Below are 20358 nucleotides of genomic sequence, written 5' to 3'. Positions count from 1 at the left end.
TACATAGGTCCCTTCAAAGTTAGCACAGGTTAACCCTGTGGTTTATCATCTGGCCCTTCCTCCACGTCTAGGTATCACTGACACCTTTCATGTGTTCCTCCTAAAGCCCGTTCACATGTCCCGGTTTTCCGAGTCAACTGCAGGGACATTGTGTTCTGTCCCCGCATGAGGCGAATGAAGATGTGGCTGGTGAATAGGGGCTGGGAGAGGTCCTACCTTCATTTCCTTAATGCAGGGGAGACAGGATCATGTTGCTCAGCGTCCGGAGAGATGATGCACACCAGGGATTGTACAGTCCAGACTTGTTTAATTGGAATTCTGGACATACAGCGTATGATTGGTAATACAATACGTTCTCCAGATTTGCAGAGTGTTAACAAAGTGATACAGCAAAGTGGTCGAAAAACTGATGTCTTTCACAGCTCGGTACAAGCATGTCTCTCCCAGAGAAAGTGAAACTAACAATGGCTGGAAGGAGGAAGAAGAAAGCGTGACCTCTGAACCGGAAGTTAAAGGCATGCATGAGGATTAATTAGCTGCAGGCTGCCATACAGAAAAAAGACCAACAGGTGGCAGCAGGGCAAATGCAAGACAATAATACACAGAATGGAAATAATACAATCTATGGAAACTTGGAAGCATAACTTAGACGGAACATCACACATAGGGTTCGTCCATGGATGATTATGAGGTGAACACTATTGTGGGGTGCAAAGTGGTATGTGGCAAAAAGTACTATCTGGTGGATTGGAAGGGTCATGGCCCCGAGGACAAGACCTGGGAACCTATTGAGCACAGTCGTGCTCCTGAGCTCATTGCAGCTTTTGAGCATAGCGAGGCCCAAGGACGGGGGGGCCCTAGGAGGGGGGGTAATGTTAGGCATCGAGTTCCCGCCACTGCACAGGGGGAATCTCAAGCCATGACCTCTGCGGTCTCCCATTCTTCTGCAGCTGCAGAGGTTGTTGCTCAGCAGAGACATCGGTCCCAGCATCTTGCTCAGGCTAATGCTATGTGTCGGGGTACTGCTGCCGCCCCATGTTCAGCTATAGCATGCAGCATTAGTCATCGGCTAGCAGACACTCCTGGGACTACATCTGAGCAAGCCCGTGAGATGACCGCTCATTGGTGGTCAGAGGTCACATGCTCAGGTCCTCAAGCAGCTCGGATTGGGCCATAATAATAATAATCTTTATTTATATAGCGCCAACATATTCCGCAGCGTTTTACAGTTGAACAGTTTCAAACACAACAGTCATAAGTAACAACGTTAACAATACAATAATTAAAGCGAAATAAGATGAAATAAGATGACCCTGCTCGTGGAGCTTACAATCTACAATGAGGTGGGGGAGATACAAAGCACAGGTTTGTATTTACAATGATGGTCCGGCCATCTTCAGGGGGTGGGGGTTAGATGGAGATAGTGAATGAGCTACACACACACAAACATGACTTTGATTACTGAATGTGATAGGCCGCTCTGAACAAATGTGTTTTGAGCGAGCGCCTAAAACTATGCAAATTGTGGATGGTCCTAATATCTTGGGGTAGAGCATTCCAGAGGATTGGCACAGCACGGGAGAAGTCTTGGAGTCGGGAGTGGGAGGTACGGATTAGGGCAGAGGTTAGTCGAAAGTCATTTGCAGAGCGCAGCGGTCGGTTAGGCCGATAGACAGAAATGAGGGAGGAGATGTAAGGGGGTGCCGCACTGTGGAGAGCTTTGTGGGTGAGAACAAGTACTTTGAATTGTACCCTGTAATGAATTGGCAGCCAGTGTAACGACTGGCGAAGAGCGGACGCGTCTGAGTAACGATTAGCCAGATGGACAACCCTGGCTGCTGCATTAAGGATAGACTGGAGAGGGGAGAGTCGAGTGAGAGGGAGGCCAATTAATAGAGCATTACAGTAGTCCAGGCGGGAGTGGATCAGGGTGACAGTGAGAGTTTTTGTTGTTTCCATGGTGAGAAAAGGGCGGATTCTAGAGATGTTCTTTAGGTGTAAGCGGCATGAGCGGGCAAGAGATTGTATATGGGAGGTGAAGGAGAGATCGGAGTCAAACATAACACCCAGACAGCGCGCCTGCTGTCGGGGTGTTATTATGGTGCCACCCACAGAGAGGGAAATGTCAGATTTAGGGAGGTTAGTAGATGGTGGGAGCAGAAGAAGTTCAGTTTTGGAGAGGTTGAGTTTCAGATAGAGAGCAGACATGATGTTGGAGACTGCAGACAGTCAGTGGCGTTCTGTAGTACAGCGGAGGTAAGGTCAGGGGATGATGTGTACAGTTGTGTGTCATCAGCATAAAGATGGTACTGAAAGCCAAATCTGCTGATGGTCTGTCCAATTGGGGCCGTATAGAGAGAGAAGAGAAGGGGACCAAGGACTGAGCCCTGAGGTACCCCAACAGTGAGAGGAAGAGGAGATGAAGTGGAGCCAGAAAACAGAACACTGAAGGAGCGGTCGGAAAGATAGGAGGAGAACCAGGAAAGAGCAGTGTCCTTAATGCCTAGTGACTGGAGCCTAGAGAGTAGGAGAGGATGGTCAACAGTGTCGAAAGCTGCAGAAAGGTCGAGATGAATGAGCAGAGAGTGGTCACCATTATGTTTTGCTGTCAGAAGGTCATTGGTCACTTTGATGAGTGCAGTTTCTGTCGAATGTAGGGGGCGGAAACCGGACTGTGAAGGGTCTAGGAGGGAGTGAGTGGAGAGGTAACGGGTAAGGCGTAAGTATATCAGGCGCTCCAAGAGTTTAGAGATGAAGGGGAGATTGGAGACTGGTCTGCAGTTGTTTGTGCAGGATGGGTCGAGGGTGGGTTTCTTTAGTAATGGAGTAATGATAGAGTGTTTGAAGGAGGAGGGGAAAATGCCAGAGGAGAGGGAGAGATTAAAGATTGTAGTTAGGTGAGTTGTGACGACTGGGGAGAGAGACTGGAGGAGATGTGAGGGAATGGGGTCGGTTGTGCATGTAGTCGGACGAGAAGAGGAGAGGAGCCTGGAGACTTCTTCTTCTGTGATGGGAGCAAATGTGGAGAGTGAGCCAGGGGAAATGCAGGGAGGGATGGGAGTCACTGAACTTGGTGATTGGGAGCGGATTTCCTGATGGATATTGTCTATTTTCTCTATAAAGTGGGAGGCCAGGTCATCAGCGCAAATGTCTGTGATAGGGGCTTGTGCTTTTGGCCTGAGGAGGGAGTGAGAGGTGTCAAAAAGTTTCTTGGGGTTGTTGGATAGTGAGGAGATCAGAGTGGTGAAGTAGGTCTGTTTGGCGAGGTGAAGGGCAGAGTTATATGTCCTTAACATAAATTTGAAGTGTATGAAGTCTTCTGGTGTGCGTGTTTTCCTCCATAAGCGTTCAGCACACCTAGAGCATCGCTGGAGAAATCGGGTTTGCGATGTGAGCCAGGGCTGTTTCACTCTGTGTTTGGAGGTTCTGAGGGTGAGGGGAGCTACTTGGTCAAGGGTGCTTCTAAGAGTGTCATTGAAGTGATGTACAGCCAGATCAGGACAGGACAAAGAAGAGATTGGGGACAATGATGAGTGTAGGGAGTCTGAAAGTGTATGAGGGTTAATGGCTTGTAGATTTCTGACTGAATGGTAGGTAGGAGGGTGCTGGGGTGAGCGAGGATTTGTGAGTGTAAAGGAGAGAATGTTGTGGTCAGAGAGGGGAAGCGGTGAGTTATCTAGGTAGGAGATTGAGCAGAGCCGGGCGAAAACCAGGTCCAGGGTGTTACCGTCTTTGTGTGTTTCAGAGGTTGAGAGCTGAGAGAGGCCTAGAGAAGTGGTTAGTGATAGAAGCTGGGATGCAGATGAGGAAGTGGGGCTGTTAATGGGGATGTTGAAGTCTCCCAGGATAAGGGTTGGTAGTTCTGAGGACATGAAGTGCGGCAGCCAGGCAGAGAAATGGTCCAGGAAGTGGGTGGGTGAGCCTGGGGGCCGGTATATGACCGCTACTCTGAGGGAGAGGGGACGAAAGAGCCTGATGGTGTGGACTTCAAAAGAAGGGAATGAGAGTGATGGAACTGGGGGGATGACCTGGAAAGTGCATTGTGGGGACTAGAGTTGAGCGACTTTTGGTTTTTAGGGTCGCGTTTCGTTTCGTGAAACCCGACTTTTCCAAAAGTCGGGTCGAGCAAGATCGTCCTATTATAGGGAAAAGTCGGGGTCGTCCCGAAACACGAAACCCAATGTAAGTCAATGGGGAATAAAAGTCGGCAGTGAGAGGAGGACAGGAAACACACCTACAGTGCCCATTTGAATGCCAAAAGCATCAATTCTGCTTACTTAAGCTTGTCAACCTTAATTAACTTCATAATACAAGTTACGCACTGAAAAATGGGGGTTATTTGGCTACAGTTGTGGGGGGGTAGGGCTGGCTCCAGGTTTTCATGTGCCCTGGGCGAAAGAGCGCCCCTTTAACACATACCACAACTCATCATGCTCCGATACGGCAGAGAAATAGCGGTATAGTACAATGAAAAATACTTCACTTTTTACATCTCATGACGAGGCCCATCTATTTCTCCATACAGAATCATTGGTCTCATATAATATTTGAAACAGTATATTATGAGCTCCACATAATGCTACAGTATATGTTGGTCCCCATGGATGAAGCTCCACTGTCTTATGGGCCCAAAAATTGCTCCAAACATAATGGGCCCCATTTCTAATGCTCTAGTGTATAATGGGCCCTGTAAATGCTGCTCCAGTGTCTGATGTCCACCTTTGGAATGTTCCAGTGTATGGTGGGCCCCATCTATCATTCTCCAGAGTATAGTGCTCCCCAAAAATTGCTGTCCCAATATTGAAAACAATCAAATAAGTCTCCTCGCTAGGGAATCCCTGTACTAGTCTGGACTCCTCGTCGTCCCCATCTTCCATCTCACTGCACAGTATTTCAACTTTGCAAGTACTGTGATCCTGAGCAAGCAGGGGGGGGCCCACTCATTGGCGACGGCACTGGCACAGGGCCCCTGATAGTACGGTGGTGTGTCTGATGGCGGGTGGGCCGAACCTGCACTTTCATCTGCAGCTTCCTCTTTGTCACCGTGTAAGATGGAACTGTATATGGGAAGGGTAACCTGAGTTTCATCAGGGTCAGATTCAGGCCGTGTAGCGTGAGAGGGGAATGTAGTGGTCTGGGTCAATGTACCAGCAGATTCATCGAGCAGTGGCTGGGCATCAGTGCACTTGTGTCGCCCCCAGGAGTACGGTCGCCACAGTGGCATTACCTTCCTCCTAGGGAGTGTGATGTCATGCTTGGGAGCAACGAACGATCTCTCTAGCAGGTTAACTGATTGGGCGGCGTTATTCCCACGAGTCATGACCCTCCAAACAGCATTCATGAAGGCAAAGTGTTTGTTTTACGTGGGCAGTATGGTTGCAAAGCTGAACCTTAAAGGAATGTCCAGAAGGGCACCACCAGGAGTGGAGCCTACGGTTAAATTCGACTCCACCTGGGAAACCTCAAACATGCCAGCTACAGAAAAGATGCACACATTGCAAGCTTAATTCCGTTAATGAACGAGACTCCGTCATGCCCCGCGGTCCGAGTCCGGCTTATTAGAGGGACACGTGAGGCTCTGGCACATGAAATTGGCCAATAACTGGTGTGTCATGCCCTTACATGTCCGTGGCTGCATGTGCGCTACACTGAAAAGGCCAGCGTTTGTCGCTTACAGGTGCAGATAACCCGCTGAACAACGTTAGTGATGGGGATCACTGATTACAATTATTACCCGCGAACAATGATTTCCCAGTAAGTGCAGGTGAACCGCAGTTCCGGAATTAGGCCTAACCGTCATTCCTGAAAAATGAAAAACTTACGTGTGCAAACCATAGGTGCTGTAGCTTGCTTAACAGCTCGGCAGCCGTTCTCACGCCCAGTATGGATTACATGTGATTGCACAAAGGTTAGAAAGGGTACCGTATCCCCAGATAACATGTATGGATAGCGTACACATTCAAAATATATGTCTATACATCAGGAGGCAGGCTCAAACGGTGTTAGGCCCAGTATGGCTTGCAGGTGATTGCACAAAGGTGAGAAAGGGTACCGTATCCCCAGATAACATGTGTGGATAGCATACACATTCAAAATATATGTCTATACATCAGGAGGCAGGCTCAGACGGTGTTAGGCCCAGTATGGATTGCACATGATTGCACAAAGGTTAGAAAGGGTACCGTATCCCCAGATAACATGTATGGATAGCGTACACATTCAAAATATATGTCTATACATCAGGAGGCAGGCTCAAACGGTGTCAGGCACAGTATGGATTTAACGGCCCAGACTACACAGCGGAGGAGCAGGGAGAGGTAAAGATTGCAAATGCTGGGGCCCTGCCCAAGCAAGGGGGGCCCACTCGTGGGCGTCGGTACTGGCACTGGGCCCCTCATAGTACGGCGGTGTGTCTGACGGCGGGTGTGCACCACCACCGTCAGAGACACTTGATTGCACTATGAGGGACCCTGTGCCAGTGCCCGCGCCCAAGAGTCGGCCTACCCACCTGTCCAGGGCAACGGCACTCGCACGGTGTCGTGCGCTAGGTGGTGACCCCGGCCATGGGGGGGGGAGGCAGCACAGTTAGGGAGTTTTAGAAAGTGGCATATGTTGATGTTGGACATTCAGCTGATGCAAAAGGTGAAATAGGTCAAGTCCCAGGAAGAGGTGGACCAAAGCAAGCCATTTTTCTGTCACCCTATGTGTCATCAGGGGAAGGTGGGACAAAATCCTTGGAAACCCATGCATGGTTCATTTTAATGAAGGTTAGATCATTCACATTTTGGGTTGACAGACGGGTCCTTTTTTCTGTCAGGATTGATCCAGCTGCACTGAAGACTCTTTCCGATAGCACACTTGCAGCTGGGCAAGCGAGCTCCTGTAAGGCATATTGGGCCAATTCAGGCCAGGTGTCCAGTTTAGCGGCCCAATAGTCAAAGGGGAATGACCTGTGTGGGAGAACATCGATATGGGAGGAAAAGTAGTTTGTAACCATAGTTGACAACTGCTGTCTCCTGTCACTTTCCATCGATGCTGTATTACCAGTTGTGTGAGCGGTACTTGAAAAATCAGTCCACAACATTGTCATGAAACCCCTGTCTCCAACGCCACTTCTGCTGTGTGCACCATGAACACCTCTGCCAAGCTGCCCCCGGCCCGTACGGCTCGTGTGAGAACCATCACCGCTGCTGTGTGCTGGGAATGCCTCAAGCAACCGATTTACCAGAGTTGCTTGTTTATTAGCCAATATTAGGTCAAGGTTCTCCTGTGGCATGATGTTTTGTAATTTGCCTTTATAGCGTGGATCCAGGATGCTGGCCAACCAGTAGTCGTCATCGTTCATCATTTTGGCAATGCGGGGGTCCCTTTTTAGGATCAGCAAGGCATAATCTGACATGTGGGCCAATGTTCCCGGTGTCAATGATGCACTGCGAGTGCTGGTTGGAGGAGCACTTTCTGGCAAATCCACATCCCTCCAGTCACACACAAACCCTGTACAAGACCTTGCCACGCCAACATTTTCACTTGCCCCACGAGATGCATCCTCCTCCCCTAAGTAATCATCCCCATCATCCTCCTCCTCCTCCTCTTCTTCCTCCACCTCGTCCAGGAGAGGTCCCTGAGCAGACAATGGCTGAATGTGATCAAGGATTCCCTCCTCCTCTTCCTCCTCGTCAACATTGGCTGCATACGCCTGCTCCTTAAGGTGCGTCAAAGTTTGCATGAGCAGACGCATAAGTGGGATGCTCATGCTTAGGATGGCGTCGTCTGCGCTTACCAGCCGTGTGCATTCCTCAAAACACTGAAGGACTTTACAGAGGTCTTTCAGCTTCGACCACTGCACACCTGTCAACTCCATGTCTGCTCTCAAAGTGCCTGGCCGTGTATCCTCCCACAAATGCATTATGGCCTGCCTCTGCTCGCACAGCCGCTCCACCATGTGCAAGGTGGAGTTCCACCTTGTTGCAATGTCGATAATGAGGCGGTGGTTGGGAAGGTGGAGCAATCGCTGCAGCTTCTGCATACGACTGGAGTGTACAGGCGACCGGCGGATGTGAGCGCACAGTCTTCGCACCTTCTGGAGAAGGGCTGTTAACTCTGGATAAGTTTTGAGGAAGCACTGCACCACCAGGTTCAAGGTGTGAGCCAAGCAAGGTATGTGGCTGAGTTTTGAAAGGGCTATGGCTGCCACAAAATTACGGCCGTTATCACTAACTACCTTGCCTGCCTCAAGATGTACACTGCCCAGCCATGACTCAGTTTGTCGCTTCAAGTACTCGGCCAGCACCTCGGCGGTGTGTCTGTCGCCCAAACACATCATCTGCAACACAGCCTGCTGACGCTTTCCACTAGCTGCTCGATAGGGGGACACCTCGTGTGCAACAGTGGCAGCTGCAGATGGAGTGCTCGTACGACTGCGCTCTGTGGACAAGCTTTCGCTTCTGGAGGAGGAGGAGGAGGAGGGTCGAACGCCTACAGCCAACTGTTTCCTATACCGTGGGCTAGGCAGCACTGTCCCACCACCGCTGTCCCCTGTGGACCCTGCATCCACCACATTAACCCAGTGCGCAGTGATGGACACGTAACGGCCCTGGCCATGCCGACTGGACCATGCATCAGTTGTGAGGTGCACCTTTCCGCTCACTGACTGCTTGAGTGCATGGACAATGCGGTCTTTCACATGATGGTGGAGGGCTGGGATGGCTTTGCGAGAGAAGAAGTGGCGACTGGGTAGGTCATAGCGTGGTACTGCATAGGCCATGAGTTCGCGGAAAGCTGCGCTTTCCACCAACCGAAAGGGCATCATCTCAAACGAGATTAGTTTGGCAATGTGGGCGTTCAAACCCAGTGTACGCGGATGAGAGACTGAGTTCTTTCTTGACCTACTCATAGTGTCTGGGAGGGTGAGCTGGACTTGAGAGTTGCATATGGTGGAAGTAGCGGTGGACAGGGCGGACTGAGAGAGGGTTGATGATGGTGATGGAGTTGGTGTTCTTTCTGATGGCCTAGAATCAGTCTTTCGTTGATATAACAGTGGGATTCCCTGACTGCTGTGGCCTTGCAACGACACCTCAACATTTGCTGCTGTGCTAACCGGTGGGCTTACAGTGGGGGAAACAATGTAGCGTTGCTGACTACCTTCGTTGTGATCAGTTGCACATGTGGCACTTGAGGTTTGGTGTTGTGTCCACGCTTGCAAGTGCATGCTGGTTAAATGTCTAAGCATGCAACTGGTATTCAAATTTTTCAGATTTTTCCCTCGGCTAAAGGTCTTTGCGCACTTCTTACAGATAACCTTGGCCTGATCATGAGGATTTTGTTCAAAAAAGTGCCACACTGCACTCTTCCTACTTTGGCAGACATTTTGTGGCCTAGCACGCTGTGATATTTTGACCCTCTGGACAAGCTGTCCAGCAACTCTTTTGATGTTTGGAACCTGTCTTTGGAGTGCTCCGGGCCTGCCAGATAACAGATGTTGCGATGTCGATGTCTGCTGTGGATGCTCCTCATCTGAGCTATTGGAAGCAGCACCCTCTTCCCCCAATGGATGCCAATCTGGGTCAACAACTGGGTCATCCATCACCTCCTCTTCTATGTCATGTGCACCTTCCTCTGTGTCACCGTGTATGGTGGTATAGTGTGCGGGAAGGGGCACCTGAGTCTCATCAGGGTCAGAATCTGGCTCTGTACACTGCGAGGACAATGTAGTGCTCTGAGTGAATGTACCAGCAGAATCATCCATCAGTGGCTGTGCATCAGTGCACTCCATGTCAGATTCATCTTGGCCTGGGTAATTCACCATTTCACTTGATAATCCAGGCAAGGTATGTGAAAACAGCTCCATGGAGTAATCAGTAGTATGGCCTGCGTCATCCTTCAATCTTGGTTGGGGACACAAGGAAAGGTGTGGTTCATGAACATGAGCCTCCAATGATGACTCAGTGCTTTTACTTTTTACAACTGAAGAAGAGGAGGTGATAGAGCTGGAGGCTGAGTCAGCAATGTAAGACAAAACTTTTTCCTGATGCTCTGGCTTTAGAAGCGGTTTGCCAACTCCTAGAAAACTAAGCCTTCGAAGCCTTATGGAGCCAGACGATGACGCAGGCTCAACACCTCCTGCATTCGGTCCTATTTTGCTCTTGCCACTACCATCAGATCCACCACCAACACCATCATTACCAGCTGCCAACCCCCGCCCAATTCCACGGCCTCTTCCACCAGCCTTCCTCATTTTTGGTAGAAATGTAGATAAAATCCAACAAACTATATAGTAATGTAAAACAAGGTACAAGGTGTCTATAGGACAGGGGAGATTTTGAATTTCTGCTCACACTAGTGGACACTGGACACTTTTGGATTGTGTGAGGCCCAATGATATCTGAGCGCTATGTGACAGGCTCGATGGCACAGCTGTGACCTAAGTGACTAGAGGATAAGTGAGATTTTGAATTTCTGCAGACACTGGACACTTTTGGATTGTGTGAGGCCCACTGAATATCTGAGCGCTATGTCACAGGCTCGATGGCACAGCTGTGACCAAAGTGACTAGAGGATAAGGGAGATTTTGAATTTCTGCACACACTAGTGGACACTGGACACTTTTGGATTGTGTGAGGCCCACTGAATATCTGAGCGCTATGTCACAGGCAGAAATTGGCTAGTGTATCACAAACTACAAGGTGTATGTAGAATTGGGCAGAGTAGGAATCTCCCTAGAGTGCAGGTCTGTAAGAACGGAACATGTCCTCGACTTATTCTCACAGAGTGACTCACTGATAGCTTCACTGTGGCTGTGATAACAGCCGTTACACGGTACTGTGTGAGCAGCGTACACCGCTGTATGGTGTGAATAAATGCACGCTCAGTACCTCAGCAGGACAAAAAAAAAAATTGGGATTGCTTTTAAAAAAGCAGTTTGCAGAGCAGTGGGTAAACAGCAATGCAGGAATGTCAGGAAGCCTTAGAAGGCAGCCTAACAACCAACACCACTGATACACCACAATATAGCCTCCCCTTGCACTGCACACACAGTGACTGGTGTGTTGTACAGGCACAATCGCTAGCAGCAGAAGCAGTTTTTTTTCTTCTTCCCTGCCTAACGCTCTCCCTACAGAATCAGCAGCAACCTCTCCCTATGCTAAGATCGGCAGAAGTAAGATGGCGGTCAGCGTGCACGCCCTTTTATACCCCCTGTGACGCCCACCAAAGCAAGCCAATCACTTGCATGCCCTTCTGAAAGATGGTGGTGACCCGTGCCTATGTCATCACGTTGCCCACAGTGTCCGTGGATCCTGATTGGCTGAAAAAGAGCGCAAAACAAACTTTTGAAACGCGACTTTGGCGCGTAAGTCGCCGACCTTGTGGCCGACCTCATCCTAGGGTCGGGTTTCGTTTCATGAAACCCAACTTTGCCAAAAGTCGGCGACTTTTGAAATTTTTCGACCCGTTTTGCTCAACTCTAGTGGGGACAGGAGTATGCCGACTCCACCACCAGGTCTGTTTGTCGGTCTCGGGGAGTGGGAGAATTGTAAGACACCATAGGAAATGGCAGCAGGAGAGACAGTGTCAGAATCCTGCAGATTCAGAGAGTTTTTCAGAAAGTAATTGTGTAGGAAAGGAAGCTTGTTGCATACAGACCGTGGATTCCAAAGGGCACAATTGAAAGAAGGAGATGAAGGAGTGCAAATGATATTATTAAGATTATTAAGGTTTCGATGTGAGGTAGGGTAGGGGTTGAGGTTGGGGGATGGTGGACCGGGGTTGGGGGAGATGTCCCCTGAAATCAGTAGGAGCAGGAAGATAAAGAGCAAGTAGTTTTTGGAATTGTATGAAGATTTTTTGTTGAATGTGTTTGGGCAAGATGGGCTGAGGTTGTTTAAGAAGGTGAGAAGTGCATGGGAGCTGTACATGGGAGGGAAGGAGAGAGGCTGATGTGTATGAGTCGTGATGGAGGGGGGATTGGTCGGTGAAAGTGGATTGCAAGAGAACATAGGAGGATAGGAATAAAGCACATGGATAAATGGGACAGCAGAGTGTGGGTTACCTGACTCCAGCCCTGACTAACTGCCATGTAATAACTGCTGTATCACGACGCTTATCTTCGTGACGCTTTGCTTCTGTGATGCGTGCACCCCTAAGAATGGTTCTAAATTTATAGTCCAGACTGCTGGGTCAGAAGAGATGGATTGTGGGAACTGGTTGAGGATAATTTGGCAGCTGGGCTCAGCACACCAGGGTTTTTTTTTTTTTTCTTTTGGGATGATCAAAGACATTCAGCCATCAGGAAGGTCCCGGAAGGCTGCGGCTATAAAGTGATTGCACGGCTGTGCGCTAGTATAGTCAATATGGAGTGAGTGTTGTACGCACATATGAATGTCTCTGGTGACTGACTCATTATGAAACCCCTACCCTTGGTACGCATGTGTTGTGCAGCCTTGCCAGTTAGTGCCTAGGATGATAGTGCAGGTAGGAGGCAGAGTCAAGAACTAGCTTCAGCGCCAAGTAGTGGCATCACCTGAGCGCCACTGTGCACTTGGTCTGCACTCCATGGTAGCCAGCGTCTATTAGTGGCATTCGCAGGTACAACGCCGTGCGCTTACTGTAGTGGGTCTAGAGAGACTCTTACCCCGCGTCCTTGGGGCAGAGTCTTGTGACCGTACACTAGTGCTGACTCAGCTGTGCCCTGTGACAGTCAACAGGGTACGGCATCTGTGTTCTGTGGCTCTGTGAAGCAACAGAGCCCGTCGCTCCTACACACTGGGTGGCGTTTAACCCACGTGTGTCCAGTGCAATACCGCCATTTTGTGTCCGCCATTACCGAGCAGCAGTTACCACCTCTGCACGGTGGACCCCGGGCTGCAAACGCACCTTACTACCATCTTCTTATTATTTGGTGCATTCCGCCAGCCCCTAACAGTTACAAACCACCAAATATAACAGAAATCATGGAGAGTCTACTACTAAGGCAGATGGATGAAGCTGCAGCCCATAATGAGGGCCTTGTTATGGGGGACTTTACCCGGATATTAACTGGGAAACAGAGACCTGCAAAACCCATAAAGGCCACAGGTTTCTGCTAATAGCCAAGAAGAATTATCTCTCACTATTGGTGCAGAATCCGACCAGAGGAGCCGCACTTTACACCTAATACTATCTAAGGCCTCTTTCACACTTCCGTTTTTTACAATCAGTCACAATCCGCCAGGTTTTGAAAAAAAAACGGATCCTCAATTTTCTTTTGAGGATCCGTTTTTTTCCCCATTGACTTGCATTAATGGCGGATTGTGACGGATTGCTGTCCGTTGCATCCGTTTTTTTTGAGGATCCGCCAAAAGTTGCTGTCCGTCACCATCCTCAAAGATTTCAAAATGGAGCTTGCAACGTTTTTTTCTCTGGCAGATCCTCCAGACACTGATTTAACCCGAAATTCTTTCTGGGTGCCGGACAAAACAAGAAAAAAAAATTCTCTCTCTCTCTCTCTCTCCCTCTCCCTCTCTCTCTCTCTCTCTCTCTCTCTCTCTCTCTCCCTCTCTCTCTCCCTCTCTCTCCCTCTCTCTCCCTCTCTCTCTCTCTCTCCCTCTCTCTCCCTCTCTCTCCCTCTCTCTCTCTCTCTCTCTCTCTCCCTCTCTCTCCCTCTCTCTCTCTCTCTCCCTCCCTCTCTCTCCCTCTCTCTCTCTCTCTCTCTCTCCCTCTCTCTCCCTCTCTCTCTCTCTCTCTCTCTCTCTCTCTCCCTCTCTCTCCCTCTCTCTCCCTCTCCCTCTCTCTCTCTCTCTCCCTCCCTCTCTCTCCCTCTCTCTCTCTCTCTCTCCCTCTCTCTCCCTCTCTCTCCCTCTCTCTCCCTCTCTCTCTCTCTCTCCCTCTCTCTCCCTCTCTCTCCCTCTCTCTCTCTCTCTCTCTCTCTCTCTCCCTCTCTCTCCCTCTCTCTCTCTCCCTCCCCCTCTCTCCCTCTCTCTCTCTCTCTCTCTCCCTCTCTCTCCCTCTCTCTCTCTCTCTCTCTCTCCCTCTCTCTTTTTGGCGGATTATAACTGATGCAAAAAACTGAAGTGTGAAAGAGGCCTATCAGACCGGACAGAATAACAGATCTGCAGGAAATAGCGACCACAATATTGTACGGTGTCACTTGTGTTTCGCTCGGGGGACTTGTCAGGGAGTCACAGAAACACTGAACTTTAGGAAGGCAAAGTCTGACCAGCTGAGAGACGCCCTTAATCTGGTGACTGGGACAATGTCCTCAGAAATAAGAATACAGATAATAAATGGGAATTGTGTAAGAACATCCTAAAGAGGCGCTGTAAGCGGTTTATACCTTGTGGGAATAAAAGGACCAGAAATAGGAAAAACCCAATGTGGCCAAACACAGAAGTAAGAGGGCGATTACCAGTAACAAGAAAGCATTGACACTACTAAAGCAGGACGGCCCCGCTGAGGATCTAACAACTACAGGGAGAAAATACTTTATCTAAAAAACTAATTACAGCTGCCAAAAAGGAGACAGAGAATCTAAGGAAAGTAAGGGAGTTTTACACATAGCGATATCGCTAAAGCATCACAGATTTGGTGACGCAGCAGCGATCTCGCTATGTGTGATACTTACCTCCGACCGCTCCCCCGCTGTCTGCCGCTGATGGCACGAGATCGCGCAGCTCCATTTCTCATCAGGCGCTTCCTGATGGGCTTCCTGCTGGCGCCGATGAGCGACGCATGGACGCGGGCGGGAGGACACCAGGATCGCCGCGTCTGACAGGTAAGTAACAACCGCTGTATCGCAGTGAGATCTGCCTGTGTGACAGCTCACTAGCGACCACTTAGCGATGCACCAGCGATCCTGACCGGGTCGTATCGGGGTCGGGATCGCTGGTGCATCGCTAAATGTAGAGGGGCCTTAACACTAATCCCAAACTGTTCTTCACCTATATCAGTAGTAACAGAATCATAAGTGACCGTGTAGGAGCCTTATAAAACTGTGAGGAAAGAATGGTTGTAGATGACGAGGAAAAAGCGAATATATTACACACCTTCTTCTCCACGGTATTCACAGTGGAAAATGAAATGCCGAGAGACCAAGAAAACCCGATATTAAGGGTCACCAATCTAACCCAAGAAGAGGGGCGAAACCGGCTACATAAGATTACAATAGAGAGATCTCCGGGTCCGGATGGCATACACCCACGAGTACTAAGAGAACTAAGGAATGGAATAGACAAGCCATTATTTCTTATATTTAGGGACTCTATAGTGACGGGGTCTGTTCCACAGGACTGGCGCATAGCAAATGTGGTACCAATATTCAAAAAGGCTCTAAAAGTTACATATTTGTATGTAACCCCCCTTCTCATGTACAGCACCATGGAATCAATGGTGCTATATAAATAATAATCTAATATATACAGCTGAATGTGTGTGTATGTCCGGGATTGGCATCTACACCGTCACAGCTACAGCCACAAAATTTTGCACAGTCACACGTCTGGACCCCGAGAGCGTCCTAGGCTATGATGTGAGGGGAAATTTTAACCCCGCGCATTCCAATTCTCCAAACAATTCTGCCTATTATTCTTATCATTTCTATGGTGTTATCGTCCTTCTGTAAAGCTGGAAATAACACAATTTATTACCGTGCCAACACAGACCCCCCTCTGACTCAGACTGAAGGGAAGCCCAGTATCACACAGGATAGGGTTAGATACACGGCTCAGCAGTCAGTATCACACAGGATAGGATTAGATACATGGCTCAGCATTCAGTATCACACAGGAGAGGATTAGGTACACAGCTCAGCAGACATTATCACACAGGATAGGGTTAGATACACAGCTCAGAAACAGGATGTGCCAAAGGAGAGGACATTTTCATTCCAAGAATTCCATCTGATTTGTTTTTTGATTTTAAATGCCTCCAGTTTCCACTTCGACTGGCATTTGCAATGTCCATTAACAAGGCTCAGGGACAGTCCTTGAAAGTAGTAGGGATCGATTTGCAATCTCCATGCTTTTCTCATGGTCAACTCTACGTGGTCTGTTCAAGAGTTGGAACTGCCAAAAATCTGTTCATCTTTGCACCGAAAGGAAAAACCAAAAATGTTGTTTATCAAAAGGATCTTGAATGAGTTGAAAATAAAATACTATCAATACTTGGGTAATCGTTTAGTGAATTTGTGTTGCAAATCTGTAGTGTTGAATATATGATGTGAAATGTTTTTATGTGCAATATAATCATTATAATTTGTTAGAACTAACCACAGTTGGTTACTAGGCCCGGGCAATGCCGGACTCTTCAGCTAGTGATAATAATAAAAGTGACCTGGAAATTATAGGCCAGTAAGTCTAACCTCTATTGTTGGTGAGATATGTGAGGGGTTTCTGAGGGACGTTATTCTGGATGATCTCACTGAGAATAAGGCCGGGGTCACACTGGCGAGGAATACGGCCAAGTGAGAGGCGCTAAAAGCACACATTAGACACGGACCAATGATTCTCTATGGGGTCCCTCGCACCAGCCGTATATTTCTCATCTGTATTCTGCGGTCCGTGCCAATTGCAGCATGCTGCGATTGTCAGCATACTACGCCCGTAATACGCCAATGCAAGTCTATGGGTGCGCAAAAAATATGGATTACACACGGACCAGACGTGTGACCTGCGAGCAATACGCAGGTCTTTTGGCTGGTGACAGGAAATGGGCCAATCCATCATCAGGAAGCCTAGACATGCAAATGAGCTCAAAAAGCGCTCCAGACATCCCGGAAGTACGCCTCCACGGAGTACAGCAGCAGCATGGCGTCCACTTACATTAATGTGGAGATGTTAATAGTCCTGGTGCAGGAGCGTCCCGAAATCTGGGACCAACGCAATGCCAATTATTCAAACCGGGCAAGAAAGGAGGCGCATCTGTCGCCAGATGTACCATGACTTTGGTGACCGACCACGTGAGGAGCAGCATAAAATTCGTAAGTACAACGCAAAACATGAGTAACCTTAGCGCGCAACAAAAAAGGAATCTAGAATCAGCACCCCCTTCCTATGCATGTACTTTTTGCCTCATGAGGCCGTTAGATTTGGATGTGACACGTGGATTCACACAGCAATAATTTGGGGTTAGGCCACAAGCTCCTCATCCTCCTAGACAAAACAATTATTAAGTGTAGCTAAAGAGACCCTGTGTAACTGCCCAATTACATATGCCACCATGGGAAGAAGGCACACCCCAGAAGGCCCCATGCCTAGACTACTGGTAGCAAATGAGACCTATCAAAGATGTGAATTTGACAATATTTCCTGTCACATTGCAGTGGAAGATGTGATGAAACGCTGGCGAAGCATCTGGGACCAGTACCGCCGGGAACGCCAGCAGCGGTCCAGGAGTGGGGATGCTGGATACGTCAAAAGGAAATACATCTATTATGACCGGCTGTCCTTCCTCGCCCCAATTCTGGATCTGAGACCGTAAGTAGATACCTCACACCACATTACACAAATAATTTACAGGGCCAAAAATATTGATGTATTTTTGCCTCTGTTCTATTTCATAACAGAACTCAATCCAACCTTACGGATCGAGGAACGGCCTCAGAGACAGAGCCCATAATAGATTCTGTAGGGGATGAGGTGGCTGGCCCATCTTCTCCCCCTACAAGAAGGATGGCAGAAGATGAGGCATCACAGAACAACCCATTGGCTGCCAAACACACAACACCACCAGGACGGTCTGCTGCTGCCCCATCACCCATCCTGGAAGAGTCGGGCAACTTGAGCAGCAGCCCAACTGCCCAGATCAGGTCCTCCCCACAGGCTGCTCTTACATCACGGCGAACAAGAAGAAGGCGCCAGGTCACTATTCAAGAGAGCAGGACCAATGTGGACACAGGGGTGCTCAATTATTTGTCTAGAGTAACTACAGATGATGGGGAGGAGGCCTACTCACGTAGCCTCACCCTTTATCTCCGTGCCCTTACCCGTGAGGTCAGGCTCCGTATTAGGGGATGTTTTCAGATCCTGCTTGATGCAAGCACTCCCCCCCCAATACCCCATATGAGCTTTTTGAATATCTGGAGAGGTGGCAGCTCTCCCCCAGAAATTTAATGCGCATGAGACCATCCACACAGATGCTTGCTCAAGCAGGGTCCAAACATCCTCTAATACGTGGGCCTACACCTCTACCCCTTCCTCCCACTACCCAACCTTCTATTCAGCAGCCACAAATGTCTTCCTCAAGCCAACCCCACCAATATGGCCACTTGTACCCACCCAGTGTTGGAGGCTGGTCCCAACCTGGTTGGGGACAATCTGGCTATCTTGGTGGGTATGAGCCACGTGCCTACCACAGCCAACAAGATGCCCCTCCCCATCATCATTACTCTGGCCAGTATCCCCAACAGTCCCAGGAGGCAGGACAATTCCCACATCATGGGCAAAAGTATGGCCCCACACAGGGCGATGTTGGCTGTGATGTACAATGTCTGCAAGATATGTTTTCTGTTGCAATGTGCTAACAAACCCTCCATTTTCTTTGAGAAGCTGCCTGCCAGTGTCTCAGTTACATTGCACACTACAGCAGCTTCCCTTCCCCCGAGTGCCATAAACCAATTTCCTGTCATCCCATTTGGCTTCTCTCAGCCTCAGCTGAAAGAGAAAAAATGCGGGAAAAAGGTCTTTGTTTGAAATAAAACTTTAAGAGCCTGCCCTGCGAAAGCCGTACCAAGTAGAGATATGAAAATCATATTTTTGTAACCTGAGCGGTCCCAGCTTCGATACCGCGTATCTTTCGAAGTTCTACCCTGTCCAGAACATGAGATAGGATTTGCGCCCAAATGGACGGTCATATCGCATAGATGTTTGATGTTTTCTTGATAGGCTCATTACGCTGGGTAACATACCACTGATGAGTCCATACCAGCTTCTCCCATAAAGTTATAGCTAATCTAAGTTTTGTAGCCAAAACATGACTTGGATAAGAGAGGTGGGATTAACCCAGCATGCATCTCTCCGTGATGTCACATAGCAAGTCTATAAAGCATTTCCTGGACAAAACCAGCTCAGAACAGCTGCAGAGTCCGTGCTGACAAGAACTCAGATGAGTGGAGACGCGCAGCTCTGCCTCCACCCCCCTTAAAACCACATGGGATGCCTAACAACAATATGAAACTGTGAGTGTAATCTCTTTGTTTTCTCCACTTTTATTTTATACCTGTACTGTACATATTTTAGGTCTCAATTTTATAGCAACTTTTATCTGTAATCACTGTCCTCTTTCGGAAAATAAATGAAATAATTATTTAGATCTGTCTCCATGCTCTAAGAATCGAACTATACGCCTTTGATAGATAATCGCTACTAATTCAAGGGGTTTGCCACGGACCCTCTTAATTTAACACAGTGAATTAAGTAACCGTGACTGGTGGCAGCGCGTTGTGTACGGCTATTGCGGCTTGCTGGCAGTCTAGAAGGGTCTTATATTGCTGAATGAGGGGCTGCAGCCACAGCATTAATAATTCCCTTACTGCAGAAGCCTGATTGCCGGTTCACAACAGGCAGCCCGTCCGGCGACCAATTATCCTAGGTGCAGTTCCCTGACTGACCTGAGGGTAAGGGGGGCGCCGGAGAGCTGCGAGTTCCAAAGTGGAACTGAGAAAGTGGGATATACATAAATCCCCGCAGTACTTGGAAGATTGATAGCAGTGGTGGGGCATCCAAATTAAACTCCCCCTGCGGCAAATTGTAGAGCGAGATTAGCTTGCTGGATATTTTTGGTCACATGGTGCCAGTGGTGGGATAACTAAGATAAGCCCCAATGGTGCCTGTGATAGCCGTGTGCCGGCAGTGTGTCTCGTCCCTCCGTCCGCTGATACACCCGTGTCAGTGGTGGGACTGTGACATAGTGGTGACACAGGGTCCGCTGTCCGTCGCGTTTTGGTGGCAGCGGGACCCCCATTAGTCGCCCCCGTAAGTGGACGAACGGCCGTGGGCTGTTCGTCACATATTGGTGGCAGAGCAGTGGGATAATCCTAGAGCATTAGTGATTTGGTTTGAGCAATCATTCCTCTCACTAAAAACCTGCACGGTTCCTGCGGGAATCCTGCATCATAGGTTTTGGAGAACAGACTCAGTGGTTACTAGTTCTGAGACATTTGTGTGTACGTACAAGTATTCCCTCCCATTTCTTCGTTTTTCTTTTCTATCTTTTATTTGGCAACCATGGCTACGTGGGGAGATTCTTATTATAAGCAGCTTAATAAGGACATCCTGAGGTCCCTGTGCACGTCAAAGCAGATTGATGTCGCCGACAAGACCAAAGCCCAGTTGGTCGCGGCTCTAGTGCAATGGGAAGAGAGCCAGGGGGCAGAAGGCAGCGCCTGTGCCG

Source organism: Dendrobates tinctorius, unplaced genomic scaffold, assembly GCF_039654945.1.
Source record: "Dendrobates tinctorius isolate UK_male_01 unplaced genomic scaffold, ASM3965494v1 ptg000442l, whole genome shotgun sequence".
In the NCBI taxonomy this organism is placed as follows: domain Eukaryota; kingdom Metazoa; phylum Chordata; class Amphibia; order Anura; family Dendrobatidae; genus Dendrobates; species Dendrobates tinctorius.
This window is presented reverse-complemented; position numbering follows the sequence as displayed.